The sequence below is a fragment of the Papio anubis genome, chromosome 2, assembly GCF_008728515.1.
Source record: "Papio anubis isolate 15944 chromosome 2, Panubis1.0, whole genome shotgun sequence".
Lineage (NCBI taxonomy): Eukaryota > Metazoa > Chordata > Mammalia > Primates > Cercopithecidae > Papio > Papio anubis.
In genome coordinates this window covers 75296204-75314185 of record NC_044977.1, presented here as the reverse complement: position 1 = coordinate 75314185, position 17982 = coordinate 75296204, and the positions used below count along the sequence as shown (strand labels likewise).

The window sequence follows — 17982 nt, the reverse complement described above, 5'->3', positions numbered from 1 at the left end:
GGTGATGGATCTGTGTGCAGCATGGGAAATTTTTCAGATTTGCCTCATTTCCTATTCTGACGCTGCCAAGTAGGTACAACCAATCACTTATGTACAGCCTTTCCAACCCCCAAGGCTGACTGCTCCCAGGAGGACTCTTCCTGGTTGTTTCTTCCCATGAATTAGTCTATTAAACTTCTAATTGCTCTGTTGTTGTGCTTGTATTATGGAGCTATGAGCACCCTCTTAATTGCTCTCTACCAAGATTTCCCTGTTTTTGACAACACTCTAGACATGAAATTCTCCATGCTGTGCTCCAAATGAAGTCAGTGCCCTCAGGCAGAACTACAGTAACCTGCTTTTCCCCCTGGGCTAAAACTCTATGCCACTGCTCAAGAGCTCAGGGTGGGAAGAGAAGCCTACTGCTAGAGTGACAAACCTACTCTATGAGCAGACATTAGGAAATGGCAGCGGTCTGTGGTTTTTCTAGCTTGATCCTCCTAATATGGGACTCTTGTGCTACCAGCAAGTTGATCAAGAATGATTAGAGTGCAAAATTCTTGGCCTGCAACGTCTGGTCTATAACTTCTGTCCTGAAAGTAGGGGCTAGGTGGAAGGAGCACCAGTCCTCTCTGAATAGAGCTTCTGCAATGTGGAACTTGTGGGGGAGGATGGAAAACGTTAGCAGTCCACTCCTTCCCAGATGATTCCATAAGATGGACCTGGCAGAGAAGTGTCATGTCTCAAATGTCACAGACAATCACTATTCTTATTGAGATTTAGTAAATATACTTGAGTGAATATATCTCCAATTATTGTATGACCCTAGGACAATTTCCAGAAGCTTTAAATGATTTTTTAAAACTATAATTTTCTTTAATTAAATGGTTACTTAACTGGGGAGAAAGTCTGCAGGTCTCCCCCTTCCATCATGCCAGAAGTTGGTCTTCTGTCCTATCTTTTAAACGTCATCTATGAGCTCATGATGCCCATGTGCCTGTCTCTAGCCTAGCCTTTCACCTGGACACCAGACTTCCATATCTAGAAGACTACTTGTCATCAAGTAGTTTTGGTTTTTCTTCCTCAAAAATGTTCTCTTCAGGCCCTCTTTATCTCAGTAACTGAAACCACCATCTACCCGGTTAACCAACTCAGAAACCTGAGCATCAGCCTCAATGCCTCCCTCTTGTCAACCACATGTAATCCATTAGAAAGTGTCATTGGGTCTCTCAAACAGGTCTAGAAACTGCTCATTTCTCTCCAGTTCCATGACTACTGACTCTGAATCATTCCCCTTCACTTGATCTATTAAAATAGACTTCTAATGGGCTCTCTGCTTTCACTCTCACTGCCCCTCCAATCTGTGCCTCACACAACCCCGAGTGATCACTGTATGTGTATTTCCCCTGCACGTATGCTTTAACCCTGGCTTCAGCCCTGTAGCAAATGGCTGCTCTTTACCTCTCCTTCCAATCTCATCTGAAGCCCCTCCCTTGACCTCTGTATTATAGTCACATGGTCCTCTTTGCTGGCCTGCTTTTCTTTGCCTGGAACACTGTCCTCCTCCCTTTGCATGGCTGGTATTCCTCCTCTTCTCTTCTTGTTTTAGCTTAAATGTCACCTCCTCTAAGATGCTTTCTAGGTGGCCTCCTCTGTTATTCTCTGTTGTTTCAGCCCATTCATTTCCTTTGTAATTCTTGACATGGTTTGTAATTATTAATTTGTTTAAAGATTTATTCTCTGCTGCTCCTACTAGATGGCAAACTCCAGGACAGCAAGAACCTCATAGTTGTTTTGTTAAGAACCCTGAAATAAACACAAATAATAAGAGCTCCCACTTACCAAGCACTAAGTACGTGCCAGAGATGTTCTAAAATACATATGAATATATATGTATATGCATACACTTATTTACACAAATATATACACATATACACATGTATATACATTTATATATACACACATGTGCATATGCATGCAAAAAACCACACTAATTTAATCTTCACAACAGCCCTATGAGGTAGATAATTTTATTATCTTCATTTAACAGCTGATTAAACTAGAGCACTGGGAGGATGGGTGACCCATCCCAACGTCACACAGTGAGTGAGCTGTTAACCCAGGTTGCTCTAGGGTCTATGGTTTTAAGCATTTCAGCCGCTTCTCAGTACAGTAACAGGAACAAGGTAGGTACTCAGTTACTATTTGTAGAATAAATAAACAAGGGGTGAAACAAAATGGAGATGTTATCATCCCTGAGAGCAGTGTTGTTCAGCAGAGCTTTCTGAGATGATGGAAATGTTCTACATCTGTGCTATCCTATACAGCAGTCACTAGACACACATGGCTATGAGCACTTGGGATGCAGCTAGTATGACTCAGAAAATGAATTTTTTATTTTGTTTAATTTTAATTAATTTAAATTGCCACATTGTGGCTACTGACAACTGTAGTAGACAGTGCAATCTAAGATTTTTGAGATGGTATCACTGTTGATGCCTTAAGGTTGACAGACAGTCTTGATAAATTGAACTCCAAAGACTGACCACAGAATTGTCCTCTGCATTTTTTTCCCTAGTGTCCTCTCCCCACTGTTCTTCAAACATCCGTTATCCTCCCACTTTACTTCATTCCAGCCTGTAGAATCAAGCCTCCTTTCTCACATGTGGCTCCAAAGTGATTTTCCCTACTCTTTCAACAGTGCCCTAAACAGTCCCTCCAGAAGTACTGAAGTAGTCAACAAACATCTAGTGTCTACTTGGGATGGAACACTGGCTCAGGTCCTGGGGAGGAGTGGAGGGAGACACAAAGACAAATAAGACAAGGTATCTGTCTAACGGTGAAGTGGGGGAGTTAGACTTACACACTAACTCATCGTAAGGGCTCAGTCAAAAGGATGGTGTTGGGGGAGGGCTGGGTGTCCAGGTCTGTAGCCTCAGAATTCAAAACTGGGGGTCTGGAATGCCCACTTTGCAGAAATTGCTGTAAAATGGCACCAATTTTACTCATACTTGGACTAAAAGAATAAATGAAACATAGCTTACTTTAAAAACTGAGCTTATGACAGACATGAGACAGTCTTACTGACATATAGAAAGAGACAACTGGCCTGGATAGAGGGAGCTTATATTTTACTCCAAAGGCCACATAACTTTTTACAGAAAAAGAATCAAAGAAATAGTAAATAAAAATCAGACTGACTTGAATATTTAAAAAGAAGAAAAAAAGTAGTGCATGTTAATCCTCCAATTCAGGGGCAATTACTATTCATATTCTCAACCATATGCAATAATTGGGGTGGTGAAAATGCATTTCTTTCCTCCCACCATTTGCATACTTGGAATCTCACTTACATTGCATGTAGGTTAGAGAAAAAAGATGCTGCTTTGTTTGGATTTTGCTTTTGCTGTGGAATCCATTAGAAAGCAATGTGCTTTGTATGTCAAAGAGCAGAAAGGCCCCCACTTCCTCTTTTCAAAATGTTTTTAGCAGAAGTCAACTACTGTATTTATTCCATGCAGTTCTCCATTTGATTACTCAATGTGTGCTAGCCACAGAAAAGCAGTGATTTTTTTTTTTTTTTTTTTTTTAACCACAAAGGACTTTCTATCTTAGGATGAGTCTTATAGCATCATACCTTTGAAAGTGAAATTTTTAGGCAGTTATCTAAACGTCACTCTATAAGAAGCATTTAAACACATAGCAACACCTAGCTGATGTCTAAGTGTTTAAGTGCTTCATTTTTCATACAGATATATTATCAGTGCACAGGTAGAGCGACTGCGTCTTTGTTTCTCCAAACTTCCTCAAGTTTACTCCTTTCAATAAAAGTAGCTTCTTACGTGCAAAAATCAGATGAGATTTCACTTTGATGCCTAAGACTTTCCTTATACATTACATCACAGATTAGAAAGAAAAAGAAAACCCAAACAGCAAAGAACTAGATCAACTGTTCCAGTCTACTCTAGACTGAAGAAAATAGCTCCTAAGACATTAACTCCCTGCTTGTGTGTTACCGCCACACTTTCCCAAAGTGTGTTCCTGAGAACACTAGCTCCATGGGTTGTAACACAAAGAAAGCATTCCATGGTGAATTCCGTAAGCCCATTTGCTTGTGTAAAAACGGTTGGGTTGTTTTCATAAACATTTTCAGCCTTCAGATGTACCCTCCACATCTCAATCCTCCTGCCAGATAAGAAGTCATAATGCAAGCATGTCTCGGATCAAAATTCTAGCTCATGCACATATATTTAACAGCCATTAAGCACAATAAAACAGTAATGCATATACATTCTTGTAAGCTCAGGGAAGTCCCACATTGTCTTTGGGATCTTGCATAAACCCCTGCAGAAAATGTTCACTTGCCTAAGACAGAGACCATGACTCTGGTGGCTGGACTATGTCAAGTGATAAAGCCTTCCATGAAGTGGGAATGCAGGACTTTGAATAAAGAGATTAGGCTTTTCTGATTTACACACTTTGTTTGTAAAAATGGGGGGCAGGGGGTGCTCTGCAATTATTCTAGCCTACAAGATAATTAGCCATCATCCATTTGAACAATAAAAAAGCATTTCTAATTTTCCTTGTGCAAATTAACAAAATCTATGGTCTCGATTATAATGGTGATATTCAAAATGTCTGAATAACTACCTTTGCAGTTAGATTCTTGCTAAGGATGCTGCAAATGTTGTCTACATTTACCTACTGGGTAGGCTAATGGTACTTTACACATGCATGTGTCCATATGCAAAACGCTATCCTGTTTATATTAAATGCTAATTAAATTTAATCACCACATTGATCCTATAACACAGTCTTAGGTAAGTCTGGAAATCCTCTTGGGAATTCCAATAACCATAAACATGCCTAAGGCTCTGACAAGTCCTGCAAAAAGAAAAAGCACCTCGACTAAATCCAAAGGCTTTCATCTTATTTGGCCTTGGAAACCTCAGGACACATGCATCTGAGGAAAATAATGATTCTGTATTCAGACAGCAACCTACTAATCTAAACAATATTTCCAAAGTCAAGACAACTCCTTACATACGAATAAATGAATATTTCAATTCATAAATTACTCTCTTGTGAATTTAGTGTATGAGAATCTGTCCCTGTCTAACATGGTAAAACGAGTTTTTGAATCAGCAAAATTCAAGGTCACAGCAACCCCTCCTTGAGGGTGCAGTATAGTATCTACTAGGGGTGTGCTATGATAAAAAACAAAGTGTCTACCATTTAATTTACTCTTCTTAATAATATACGATGGAGATATTAGTGTCATCATTTTAAAACAGAGGAAATGGAATATTTTTTAAGAGACAGGGTCTTGGTCTGTCACCCAGGCTGGAGAGAAGTGGCATAATCATAGCTCACTGCAGCCTCAAACTCCTGGGTTCAAGTGATCCTCCCACCTCAGCCTCCTGAGTAGCTAAGAACTACAGGTGTGTGCCACCACACCCAGCTAATTTTTAATTATTTTTTGTAGACCTGCGATCTCACTATGTTGCCTAGGCTGGTCTGAAACTCCTGGCCTCAAGTGATTCCCCCTGCCCTGGCCTCCACAGTGCTGGAATTACAGGTATGAGCCATTGTACCCAGCCAGGAAATAAAATTGTTGAAAGACTAAACAAGTCTCTAAAATCATTGCACAATTAAGTAGCAGAATTAGAATTAGAATACAGAGTGGGCCTGTTTGAAAGCATCAACTATTAACCACCATGCCATACATTTCAGGAGCAGACCCCACACTTGTAACCAAGCACTGGAATTTGTCACTCCTGCAAGTCAAGGCTTCACCTATGAACTAGCCGCCCTCTGCCACCCCAGCTCCATGGATGTGCAATCTCTACAGTTGCACAGCATCCCACGTTTGGTTTAGTACTTTGTTTTTGCTATCTTTAAATACTTAATAATTTTTAAACAAGAGGTCCCATGTTTTTATTTTGCACTGGGCTTCACAAATACAGTCAGTGCTATCCATAGTACCTAAGCTATAATTAATACAAAGCTTTAAAATGCATAGAGTTTAGCTGAAATTGCTGCCCAGTCTGAAGGAAAGTCCTAGAAGCTAATTTTGGAAGATGTTGTTCAGCCCTAAGTTATGAAAAAATGTTTTGCCCTTTTACAACTCTAGCAGGAAGAGCTAAGCCCCCAATATTCAGCCTATGATGTCCCTGGTGAGAGTCTTCAAAACTCCTGAGCAATAATGCAAGAATTTCCCAGCCTCCAACATGTGACCTACTTCTACCTTATTAACTCCAATAAACTGACCAATTAAATGTTTTTGTGATCACAGAACTTGTAACTACATGGTTAAAGATGCTTCAGATATATCACATTCTTTCACATTGTGGCAGAAACTACTGGTTAAATAACTTAGCCATATGTATCTTCCTTGTCCACTCTGCACAAAAGAGACTGGAAAAAAGCTGGACAAAGCTGGACACTTGCTTCTTTCCCATCCTCCTTTGCAGGTAAGCATCACTGCGTGACTCAGTTCTGCCCAATGAGATGGGAAGGAAGTCTTCTGGGATGGAAAAAGCTTTTATCTTTGTTAATAAAAAGGAGAATGCCTCTACAGGAAAAGATCTTTTTCAATACCACTCTGTTGCCCACTTCCTGCCTTGATGTTATTTGGAGCTACAGTGCCCATCTTGAGATAATGAGGTAAAACACATCACTATGAAAAACCAACAGCTGAATTTAGAGTAGACAGGATGGAAGGGACCTGGTGATATTGTGGAGCGACTGAACCAATGCTGTCGACTGCCTAGTTAACCCATTACTTGTTTAAATCTCTGATAGGCTATATTTTTAAAATTTCGCAACCACAGTTATTCGTAGTCTAAGCATACAACTTTGAAAAATGTGATCCCTTTGACAAAATAACAAGCCTTCCATTACCTGCTACAGGTGACCCAGTTTTCTAGCTGTCGTGGGTAGCTCAGAACAGCCCTCTAAGGCACCTTGGCCCTCTTCTATGCTTTAAAACTCAACACCAAACTGTATTTATTCTTGTAGTACTGCCTGTGTCTTAACATGTATCCCAACGCCTGGCACAGAGCCTGGCACTGGCAACCTCTTGGGAAATTTGTTAAATGAACTGATAGTGTAGCATTCTGTCACTTTCCTCAGCGACAAAAGTCTCATTCTTTGAAAAATTTTCCTTTTGCAACTGAATTTAAAAATGAAATACCTACCACCTACCACTTAAAGTTTTGCTAGGTGATGGCTTACCAAAAAAATAAATAAATAAATAAAATAGAAAAAAAGGAAAAATACTCTTGTGTGATGATTGAGGAATAGTGAGCAGAAAACTGATTGGTTTCTACAAGGCATCATTGGTCTTGTCAATGGCCAGTAGGATGTGGTTGGTGTGGAGTGGAACAGAAGTCAAAAGCAAAGGCTATGGTGCCAAAATACTTGGGTTCAATTCCCAGCTCTGCCATTTACTCACTGGGTGCCTTCAGCAAGTTTTCTCTCCTCTCTGAGCCTTGGTTTCCTTAATCTAAAATGGGGGGAGTGTGTAAGAAAGGTTGTAGGAGGATTGAATACATGAGAGAATGAAAACCTGTAAAGTGCTTACCACAAGCATGATACTTAGTAAGTATTCAATAGATTTTAGTTATTGCTTTTCATCTCAAGTGCTACCTGGGACTTACCTCTCAAAAATTTTCAGAACATTGAACACATCTAATATCTATCTTAGAGAAGGCATACAATAAATATTTAATAAAAATCAAATTAAAAAAACAGTAGATAACCATGGATCATGTCTAAATAGAGATGATCATTGTATCAGACCTACATAGTATGTTAGAGCTTGGGGTCCAGAGTCTGATGGCCTAAATCTTCCTCACAGTCCAACTTTCAGTTAACCTCACAGCACCTCAGTTTCCTTAATTGAAAAACAAGAATAATAATAGTACCTTCCCTATGGTGGCTTTAGAGAAGTGAGTGGGTTCTGCCTAATATCTGACACAACAAGTAGTCCATAAAGGTTGGCTCTTTTTAATCCATCCCACAGGAAGCTCTGATGTGCTATGCTGGGTAGAAAAGTATATTTTATAAAAATGTCCCTGTTTTGCTCTCTGAAACCCTGTTGAAACCTTTTGACATTCAGCTACATGTTAAGCACTGGGGCAGTCTTGGAGTTTTTCCACCATCTGTGTAACTGTGAATCTTAACGTGCTAAGTATATAACATATACACATCACCTCTCATGTAATAAAGCAAATGGTTCCACACAAAGGTAGCAGAGTTCTCATTTGCCAGCTCAGACCTAATTAGCTCTCTCAATACAATTTGCAAGTTGGATCCGGGCAAATCATTTGGGGAGCACTTGCTCTGGTGAGCTAAGAGGAACAGTAGGCCCATTCTGCAGTTTGCCAGAGATACTGCATACGGTAGCAAAATTGTATCTGTTTCTTCCCCTGTGAAATCCTAAAAGCATCTCTTCCCAGATGGCTGCAGCTACGGGCATCTTCCTTCCTTCCACAGTTAGAAGAGGATTGTGGGGGTTTAGTAACAAACTTTTATGGAGACTGGGGAGGTGAAAGGAAGCCAGTGCAAAAGAACATCTTACACGAGGGGAGAGACAGTCAACAGGCAGAACCAAGCCCTCACTGAGGTTCCGGTGGCACAGACAGAAAAATTTAAGGGAAGCCAAATGAACATCATTTGTGGGCAAGAGGTAGATCTCTTGCAGGTAGATGACAATGGTGTGTGGAGGAACTTTATTCTAGAACAACTAAGCATAAAGAAATAGTGGGAAGCAGAATCCCAACTCAGGGGAAAAGGATGTAAGACCATTTATTACATTTGCCTACCCAGTGTTCATGCTGTCCCTGTTTTGATAGCGAAACTTCGGTGTCCTTTGGGGAATCTTCTAGGTTATATGTTTAAGGTGTTGCAGAAACCGTTCCCTCGACTGGTGGGGGTGGGAGGGACAAATGACCCGGGTCCAGCCAGAGGGAATTTTTGGAGCTTTTGCTGAAATAATTTAGAAAGTCACTTTCATTCTCTGTGGAAGCTAAGCTGGCAGGATATGACCCCAGGGCTGCTGGGGACATCCCAAAAGGAATCTGCTTGAGAATGAAACCAATGCAGAGGAAGGAGTGAAGAGATGAAAAGAGGCAGGTTGGTTGGATCAGTGTTCAGGAGTCTGCATCCAGCCAGCCATGCATCCCCTGGACTTTTCAGTCACAAGGCTGGTAAATTCCCTTTTTGGCAAACCCAGTTGAAGTTAGTTTCTGTCACTTGCAAGTGAAACATAATCTGACTCATCACTGAGGTAAAGGGGAAGACATAGCTATTTATAGGATGTGACAATTTTTCCTCAACCAAGTCTTTAATGGGATCTCTGTCTTGGTCTACAGCGACCATATTTTCCCAACCATTTCCCTATAGAATCAGAATATCTGCTCGAACAGAATTTTACTAATAGAATGATGGAACAGAATGTTTGAAAATCATAACTATTCTGAAAATCCGGGACATGTGAAGGAAACACACATCCTGAGAGTCATAATCACACAGTCTCATTACCCGAGTGAACTCCTGAGGCATGCATTTCAAACTCACATTTCTCCATTTAGTAATTGGGCTAAAAATATCTTGCTGATACTCTCTGGCTACAGAGTGAAACACATTGCTCAAGGAGCCCTTGCCCCACCTCTAAGCTAGCTAGCCAATGTTTGGACCCTGCAAAGAGTCGCAGGTGTACAATTCAGCCCTCTTGCCATCTTGGCTATTTAGGAGTGACTCAGCTCAGTAACTTGGTTCCTCAGAATCTCAATAATCACTTGACCCTGTAGAGGTGACACTCTGTGCCTTGCTATGCCTTAGAAAGGTACTCGTAAGCAGCGCAAAGCCACATTTGTTCACTGCCATCCTGTGGTCTATATATTGTACATGACCACTTCAGAGATGATCCATCTTCACTTCTTATGGGTAGGCAGTTGGCAAGGGGAGCATAATACTTTAGCTTCTGGTATAACTGATGGAATCATTATTATTATTATTATTATTTTGGAGATAGAGCCTTGCTCAGTTGCCCAGGCTGGAATAAAGTGGCATGATCTCGGCTCACTGCAACCTCTGCCTCCTGGGTTCAAGTGATTCTCCAGCCTGAGCCTCCCAAGAAGCTGGGATTACAGGTGCCCACCACCACACCTGGCTAATTTTTGTATTTTTAGTAGAGACAGGGTTTCACCATGTTGGCCAGGTTGTTCTTGAACTCCTGACCTCAGGCGATCAATTCGCCTCAGCCTCCCAAAGTGCTGAGATTACAGGCATGAGCCACCATGCCTGGCCATTATCTTGCTTTTGTAATCAACAGGACAATTGCTGGATTAAGCACTTACTATGTACCAGGCACCATGCTAAACATTTTACATTTACCAGTTAAATATTCATAACACCCCATGACATAGAATCTACTGACGTCTCCAATTTACACCTGAGGAAACCAAGACTCAGAGTAGCTGAGCAAAATTTACACACTAACAAATATTGGAGCCAGAGCTATATTCTAGAGTCATCCCCTTTTCCTCCCATAGATCACGTTCTTAATGTTTCCTACTGTATGTTCAGACTCTTAAAAGAAATTTGCTATTTTTACTTTGGAACATATATTTTTCACATCAAAAAAAAATTTCCCTGCTTTTCCTGAGCTGTAGAATTTTTATTTTTATAACGAGAACTTTTAATAAGAAATTTTGGAAGTAACTGATTAGGCCCAAGCATAGCAGGAGTACATAACATAATACTTACTTAGTGCCTTCCCTGTGCCTGGCACTGTGCTGGGCTTTGGGAATACAGCAGAAAACAAGGTGTCTGACCTCATAAGCAGCACAGATAGAGAAGCAATGACAAACACAGGCCAATTGTATTCTAGGGGAAACCGAGGATTAGAAAGTCAGATGCTTTCATTCTGGTATCTGCTTGCTGTAAAGCCACTTGGTGACAGACACTTGGCAGAATTGTTTGCCCTTTGGGACCTCCATTTTCTAATCAACCAGGGTAAGCTAGATGATCTCCAAACCCCCCTCCAGCAATGCAATTTGTTGAGTCTCAGATTCTCTTCCTGGGTTCTTCAAGAGTAAGTTATGTAGGTCAATACATACTAGAGTATAGTTGTCAAACATAGTAAATATCAGAAAAACCTGGGAGCCTGTTAAAAACAAAAACCTCCAGACCCATAACCAGAGAGCTGGATCCAGAAACTGTGGGATGGGGCCAAAAACCTGCATTTTTAGTAAGTCTTGCAAGAGATTCCGATGCACCAATTCTGGTTTGAAACCCTAGTATTCAAAGCAATGACAGCACAAGGGACCTTATCAGAAATGCAGAGCTGAGGTCCTGTCCCAGATCCACTGAATCAGAATCTGCATTTTACTTTCTGTATGGATGCTAAGCTGGTAGTGTATGTGCCCAGGGCTGCTGAGGACACTCTATGGGAACGATGCTCATGTGCACTGAAATGTCCTTAGAAAGGTCCCAACCTGGTCAATTTCAATACCATGATCAACACTGATACCAAAGAAACTATACTACTCCTTATCTTTTAGTCGTTAGTTTAGCTTTTCTGATGGGAGGCTTTTTGAACCAGGAGAAATGTGCAACTGCTCCTCTTGAAAGCATGGTCTGGAACAGTGTTTTTCAAATTACATTTGGCAGAGCCTTAGGCTTCAGTCTTGCAGGGCCACCTGGGGATAGGGATTGTGTGAGGCAGCCTGGACTGAGCTGGCCTCCAGGCTACAAACTCTACTTCAAACAGAACTGCTCCACTTTGATCAGTTTTAGAAATTGGGATTACAGTTTGATTCCCTTTGAAAAGAGAGTTTTGCTGCTTTAACATTTTTCTCAATCAGCATGGTGCTCCACAGGCTCCATCAATGCCATTGGTACCTTTCCCATATAAGCCAAGAGATGGGCTTAGGGAATGAACCTGATTCCCTTTTCCTCTGTGCTTCCCTTGGGGACAGAGATGTGACCTTCAAAATGTCAAAACCCACTCCTGTTCCCAGGAGGACTGTTAAGTTACTCTCCCTATTCTATTTTAATGTTCAATGACCAAGGCAGACGCTAATGTGGAAAATTCTGAATTTGCCTCATTTACCATTCCTAGTTTGTCCCCTAACAAAAGTTCCATATATCTTTTCTTATAAACCAAAAAGTTCCCACCAGTCATTGGAACTTTGATATTTAAGGTAAAAAGCAGTAGTCTGGATCTTTCTTTTTAAACCAAGTGTTTTGGGGATATCTTCAGGGATTAGTATTGCTTGGTGCATCTAGATTTAGAGGCTCGGCATTAACCTAAGTGAGAAAGTGCAAGAGACCCACTGGAATCTTGGGAGTAGGATCCAGGTATCAGCACTTTATTTCAAGGTCTCTAGATGATTCCAATGTGTAAATGAGATTGAGAGCCATTGCCCAGTAGACTAGATTTGGAAGCACTGGAAATTGAGTCCTGCAAGACACATGCTCACCAGTCCTCCTCCTTCCTGTCTTGGTCCCCTCTCTCCTGCATCAGGGGACCATTTATTTATTCACTCACTCATACATTCATTCACTCAACAGTTACTTAATAGTCATCTGCTACGTCCCAATTTGGGACTAGGAATTAGAAATTCAGAAGTCTTGTCCTTGTGGAACTAAAAATACTACAAACAAAATGATAATTTTTAAAAAGGTTTTAGGTATAAAAAAGTATAGCTAGGCCGGGCGCGGTGGCTCACGCTTGTAATCCCAGCACTTTGGGAGGCCGAAGTGGGCGGATCACATGGTCAGGAGATCGAGACCACGGTGAAACCCCGTCTCTACTAAAACTACAAAAAGTTAGCCAGGCGCAGTGGCAGGCACCTGTAGTCCCAGCTACTCAGGAGGCTGAGGCAGAAGAATGGCGTGAACCCGTGAACCCGGGAGGCGGAGCTTGCAGTGAGCCGAGATCGCATCACTGTACTCCAGCCTGGGGGACAGAGCGAGACTCCATCTCAAAAAAAAAAAAAAGTATATAGGCTGGGTGCGGTGGTTCACGCCTGTAATCCCAGCACTTAGGGAGGCTGAAGCGTGCGGATCACAAGGTCAGGAGATCGAGACCATCCTGGTTAATGTGATGAAACCCCGTCTCTACTAAAAAAAAAAAAAAAAAAATTAGCTAGGCATGGTGGCGGGCACCTGCAGTCCCAGCTACTTGGGAGACTGAGGCAGGAGAATGGCGTGAACCCAGGAGGTGGAGCTTGCAGTGAGCCAAGATCACACCACTGCACTCCAGCCTGGGCGACAGAGCAAGACTCCATCTCAAAAAAAAAAAAAAAAAAAAAAAAATTGTAGCTATAAGGAAGGCACAACAGGGCTGTCAGTATAGTATGCAGACATAGCCTCTCTAAGAAGGTGGTATCTGGGTTTGGAGTTGACACCCAAATTCTAAGACAGGAGGAGCTACGGGAAGATCTGGGGGAGCAAAATCTTAAACAGTAAGAGTAATAAGTGCAAATGTCCCCAAATAGAAATGAGCCTTGTATAGTCAAAGGACAGATAGAAAGGTCAGGGTGGCTGGAGCAAAGGGAATGAGTGAGGAGTAAAGCACAGAAGGAAATGACATCCTGTGGTAGCTGAGAACCAGATTGCATAGGTCTTTACAGACCATCAAAAAGACAGTGGAAGTGATAATGTCTCAAATAACTTTAACAGTGGGAAAATATCTACTGAAAGACCGTACCAGTCACATGAATCATGGCCTATATTCTAATGCAATGGTTTTCAGTTACATTTCACTTGAGTTTTTGGAGGGGGAGGAGCAGTTGGTACTGTTCTTGGGGACACATATGAGAATTGCCTGGAAGAGGAGTTTTTTCAGGTTGTATGGCACCCACATCACCCATCTTCCCCATAGACGTGATTTTTTTTTCACACTGCCCTAGTGGTGGGACCGCTACCCATATTGAGCTATTCCTCACAGGAGTGGGAGATATTCACTGGCATCCAAAACCAACCATATTCATGCTTAGGATTTTCATTCACCCTAAACTGCAGTCCACTTCATTCACTCTAAGCTTTAGACATCTGTACTGTCTGAATCTCTCTACCAGGAGGTCCCACAGCACCTCAAACACAACAAGACCAAAACTCAACTTATCTTTATCCATAAAATGGCTAGTTTCTCCTCCTATAATCTTCTATGTTGGTATCAATATGACTCCAAATTAGCAAGTAGTGGATGTTCACTACATAACTGTCACATGAACAAATGAATCAACTTCTGGACCCAAGAGAGAGGAGACTAAGATAGGAAGGAGGAGGGCTGGCAAACATGTGTCTTACAGGACTGCATTTTCAGTGCTCCCAGATCTAGTCCACTGGGCATTGGCCTTCAACCTCAGCAGCACATTGGAATCACCTAGGGACCTTGAAATAAATATTGATGCCTGGGTCCCACTCCCAGATATTCCCATGCAATTTGTTGGGGTGTGGTCAAGGCATCATGATTTTTCAGAGCTCCCCAGTTGATTATCATGTGCATCCCAGTTAAGACCCACTTATTAGTTGTTACTAAACCTGAAGTAATCTTTTTCCTGGGCCTCTTGCATCTTCTTTCTTAATTGAATTCAGTGACACTCTAAATCTAGAGCTACCAAACAATGCTAGTCACTAAAGATAGCCCTAAAATTCTTGGTCTAAAGAAAGATCCAGATTGTTGATATTACCTTAAGTATTAAAATCCCCATTGACTGATGGGAGCACTTTGATTGATAAGAAAAGGCACATGGGGCTTAGGAGACAAACTAGCATGGTATATGAACTCTCCCTTATCGCCTTCCTCACACTTTCTAAATTTTCACAAAAGTCTCCCTCACTACATTCAGTCTTAGAATAGGAACATAGTTTATCTTTGTAAAATCAATCGAATTCACCAAATATTCCCTCCTTTGCTGTCATTATTGTCATTTTTATCTTAGCAGGCTGCAAATATCCTATGAGCACAAACCAATACTGCTTTTGTATCTGTTAAAAAGAAGGATCAAAATTACTGCGCCATGCCTGCTAAGCACCTGCAGGCCTTGGAATCACATAGGCTGGAGTTCAAATCTCAGCTCTATTATGATTTAATTGGACTGGAGGGAATCGCTTAGTCTCTGTTTCCTCATCTGTAAAATAAGCATAGTGATAGCCCCTGTCTCACAGAGATTTAATGAAAATGAAATAACAAATATTCCTGTTTTCTATTGAGGCATAAAAATTACCCCAACATTTAGTGGCTTAAAACAATTGATACTATCTTGTATGGTTCTGGGAGTTGATAGGCTCAGCTAGATAGTTCTCCCTTAGAGTCCCTTTACGTGGTTGCAGGCAGTTGGCATTTAAGACTAGATCATCTGTTTGCTTCTTCACTTCACTTATGTCTGCTGCCTGGGCTGGGATAGCTAGAATAGTTGATGGTGTCTAGTTAGTTTTCTCTATTCTCTTGTGGCTACCTTGGGCTTCCTCACAGAATGGTGGGTTCAAGGTTGCTGACTTCTCACATGGCAGCTGGCTTTTCTCTGAATGAGTGTTCCAAGAGACACGAAGTAGAAGCTGCTAGTCTGTTAAGCCCTGGAAACAGTCACAGCATCACTTCCTCCATATCCTCCTGCTCACTGCTGTTACAGTGCTCAACTGGCTGCAAGGGGAAAGGTCAGAGACTCATCTCTCAATGGCACAAATGTTGATAAATTTCTGGCCATGTTTTGTCCGCCACAATGTATAAAGCCTACGGTGCAATGTCTGGCACATCTTAAGTTACAGTATTTCAAACAGAATCTATTACAATAGTAACTAAATATTATCCTAATTACCTTATACTAATGTCCCTTAATATTTTTATAAACATAATGGAATATAGTATCAGCAACTGTGGGGAGGAGGGGACAGGAAAGAGTGACGATTGTAATCATTGAAAAGAAACATTTACCTCCTTGCCTGAGGCACTGAGTCACTCTCAATTTGTTGGGCACCATGGGACTGTAGGAAGTTGCTGTCATAATCCTTCCAATGCAATCATCGTGAGGTCACATAGAAGAAGGGGCAGGCAGGGAGACCCATCTCATTGCCAATGCAGGATGTGCTGAGTGCTTTTGTGTAAAAGGTGGCACCAACAGGAAACAGGATGTGCCAATGTGACAGTGAGTCACTGAGTGAAATCATAGCTTCTAAGGTTCTGATGCCTGCTGGGCTGGGAGCAATGAGATTGGCCCAGGGTCCTATCCCCTCTATGGAGAAATCAAGGAAGTTTAGTCTCAGGACATATATTCGGAGAGGAGAGAACTTGCTGTTTCTACTACTTTCATCATATAAGAGTATTGTATTAGTCCCTTTTCACGCTGCTGTGAAGAACTGCCTGAAACTGGGCAATTTATGATGGAATGAGGCTTAATTGACTAACAGTTCTGCATGGCTAGGGAGGCCTCAGGAAATTTACAATCATGGCAGAAGGGGAAGCAAACATGTCCCTCTTCCCATGGCAGCAGGAGATAGTAGTGCAGAGTGAAGTGGGGGAAAATCCTTTGTAAAATTATCAGATCTCCTGAGAATTCATTATCATGAGAACAGCAGGTGGGAACCACCCCCAAGATCTAATCAACTCCCACAAAGTCCCTCCCCCAAGACATGGGGATTGCAACTCAGATCGCAATTCAAGATGAGAGTTGGGTGGGGACACAGAGCCAGACCATATCAAGTATTATACTGGATTCTTTTTAGGGCAAAGATGATCCACTATTTTTCTTGAAATGTATTATGAGAAAAAAAGCAAAATGAGCCAAGCTAAGCAAGTAATATATTAGACTTAAAGATAATTCTTTGTGATGACCAAGTTGGGTTTGTCCCAAGTATGTCAGGTTAATAGACATTAGAAAATCTAATTGTTATAATTCACCACATTAATATACTGTAATAGTCTCTAAAGGTGACCTTTGGCATCACATCCCTAGAAGTTCCTCCCTCACGGAATATGGGCTGGCCTGTGACTTCTGTAACCAATTGAACATGGCAGAAGAGAAGCTGTGCCTATTCCAGAAACATGCCTCAAGAAGGCTTGGCAGTCTTACTTTTGCACTTTGGGATCCCTTAGCCACCATGTAAGAAGTTCACCTATCCAACTGGGAAGACCCCGTAGAGACCACATAGAGAGAATGAGGCCTGAGACTACAAGGAAAGGACAGCCTCACTCATTTCATTACACCAGCAGTTATTTCAATCCACTCGCTACTTGCATAGTTTGTTGTAAAACAATGGACAATGATAACATATTAAAAGAAAAAAATGTAATAGGTTATCTTTAAGCTTACAGAGAACAGATAACCCATTTGGAAAAAAATCTACGTTTATTCATGATTTTAAAAAATTCTGAAGCAAAACTTGGGATCAGAGAGTTAATTTCCTTAATCTGATAAAAGGAATCTACAAAAAATTCACAATACCCATTATACTTGATAGCAAATCCCCATTTTCAGATAAAGACAAAAATGCCCACTATTACCACTTTTTTATCAGAATTATACTGCAGTTTCCAGTCAGTACAGTGAGGCAAAGAAAATAAAAAGCATAAAGATTAGAAAGGAAAAACCAGAATTGTCATATTAAAATATTATTTTATATGTATGAAATCCCAAAGAAACCTCAGATACATTATTTTGATTAAGATATAAAATCTGGATAGAAAATCAATACACAAAAATCAGTTATAGTACTATATACTAGAAACCAGAAAATAAACAATTAAAAAGACAGCATTCATAATAGTATCAAAAATATGTAAGAATAAGTCTAACAAAAGAGTTGCAAGACTTGAGTAAAATTATAAAATGTTATTAATAGGTATTAAAGAATACCTAGATAAATGATCATAGATTGGGAGCCTCAATATCATAAATATATAAATTGTCGTCTGAAGAAATCACAATGAAATTCCCCAATTTTTTTGCACCCAATAAGCTGATTCTAAAACGTATATGGAGTTTCAAA

General features: G+C 40.9%; 1 protein-coding gene across 8 annotated transcripts in view; it reads left to right on the top strand.

Moving 5' to 3' along the window:
* Window positions 1-17982, top strand: part of LOC108584546 — a 323594-nt gene that overhangs the window by 285790 nt on the left and 19822 nt on the right. For 5 of the 8 annotated variants that reach the window (XR_004181940.1, XR_004181939.1, XR_004181938.1 and 2 more), the window contains one exon: window positions 5465-6645. The exons of 1 other annotated variant lie outside the window; for it this stretch is intronic. The gene's annotated coding sequence lies outside the window, so the exon portion shown is untranslated. Of the gene's footprint in view, window positions 1-2680; window positions 5353-5464; window positions 6646-17982 lie in introns of those variants that run through there. 2 more of the 8 variants (XR_002519895.2, XR_002519906.2) reach the window with 2 other exon arrangements.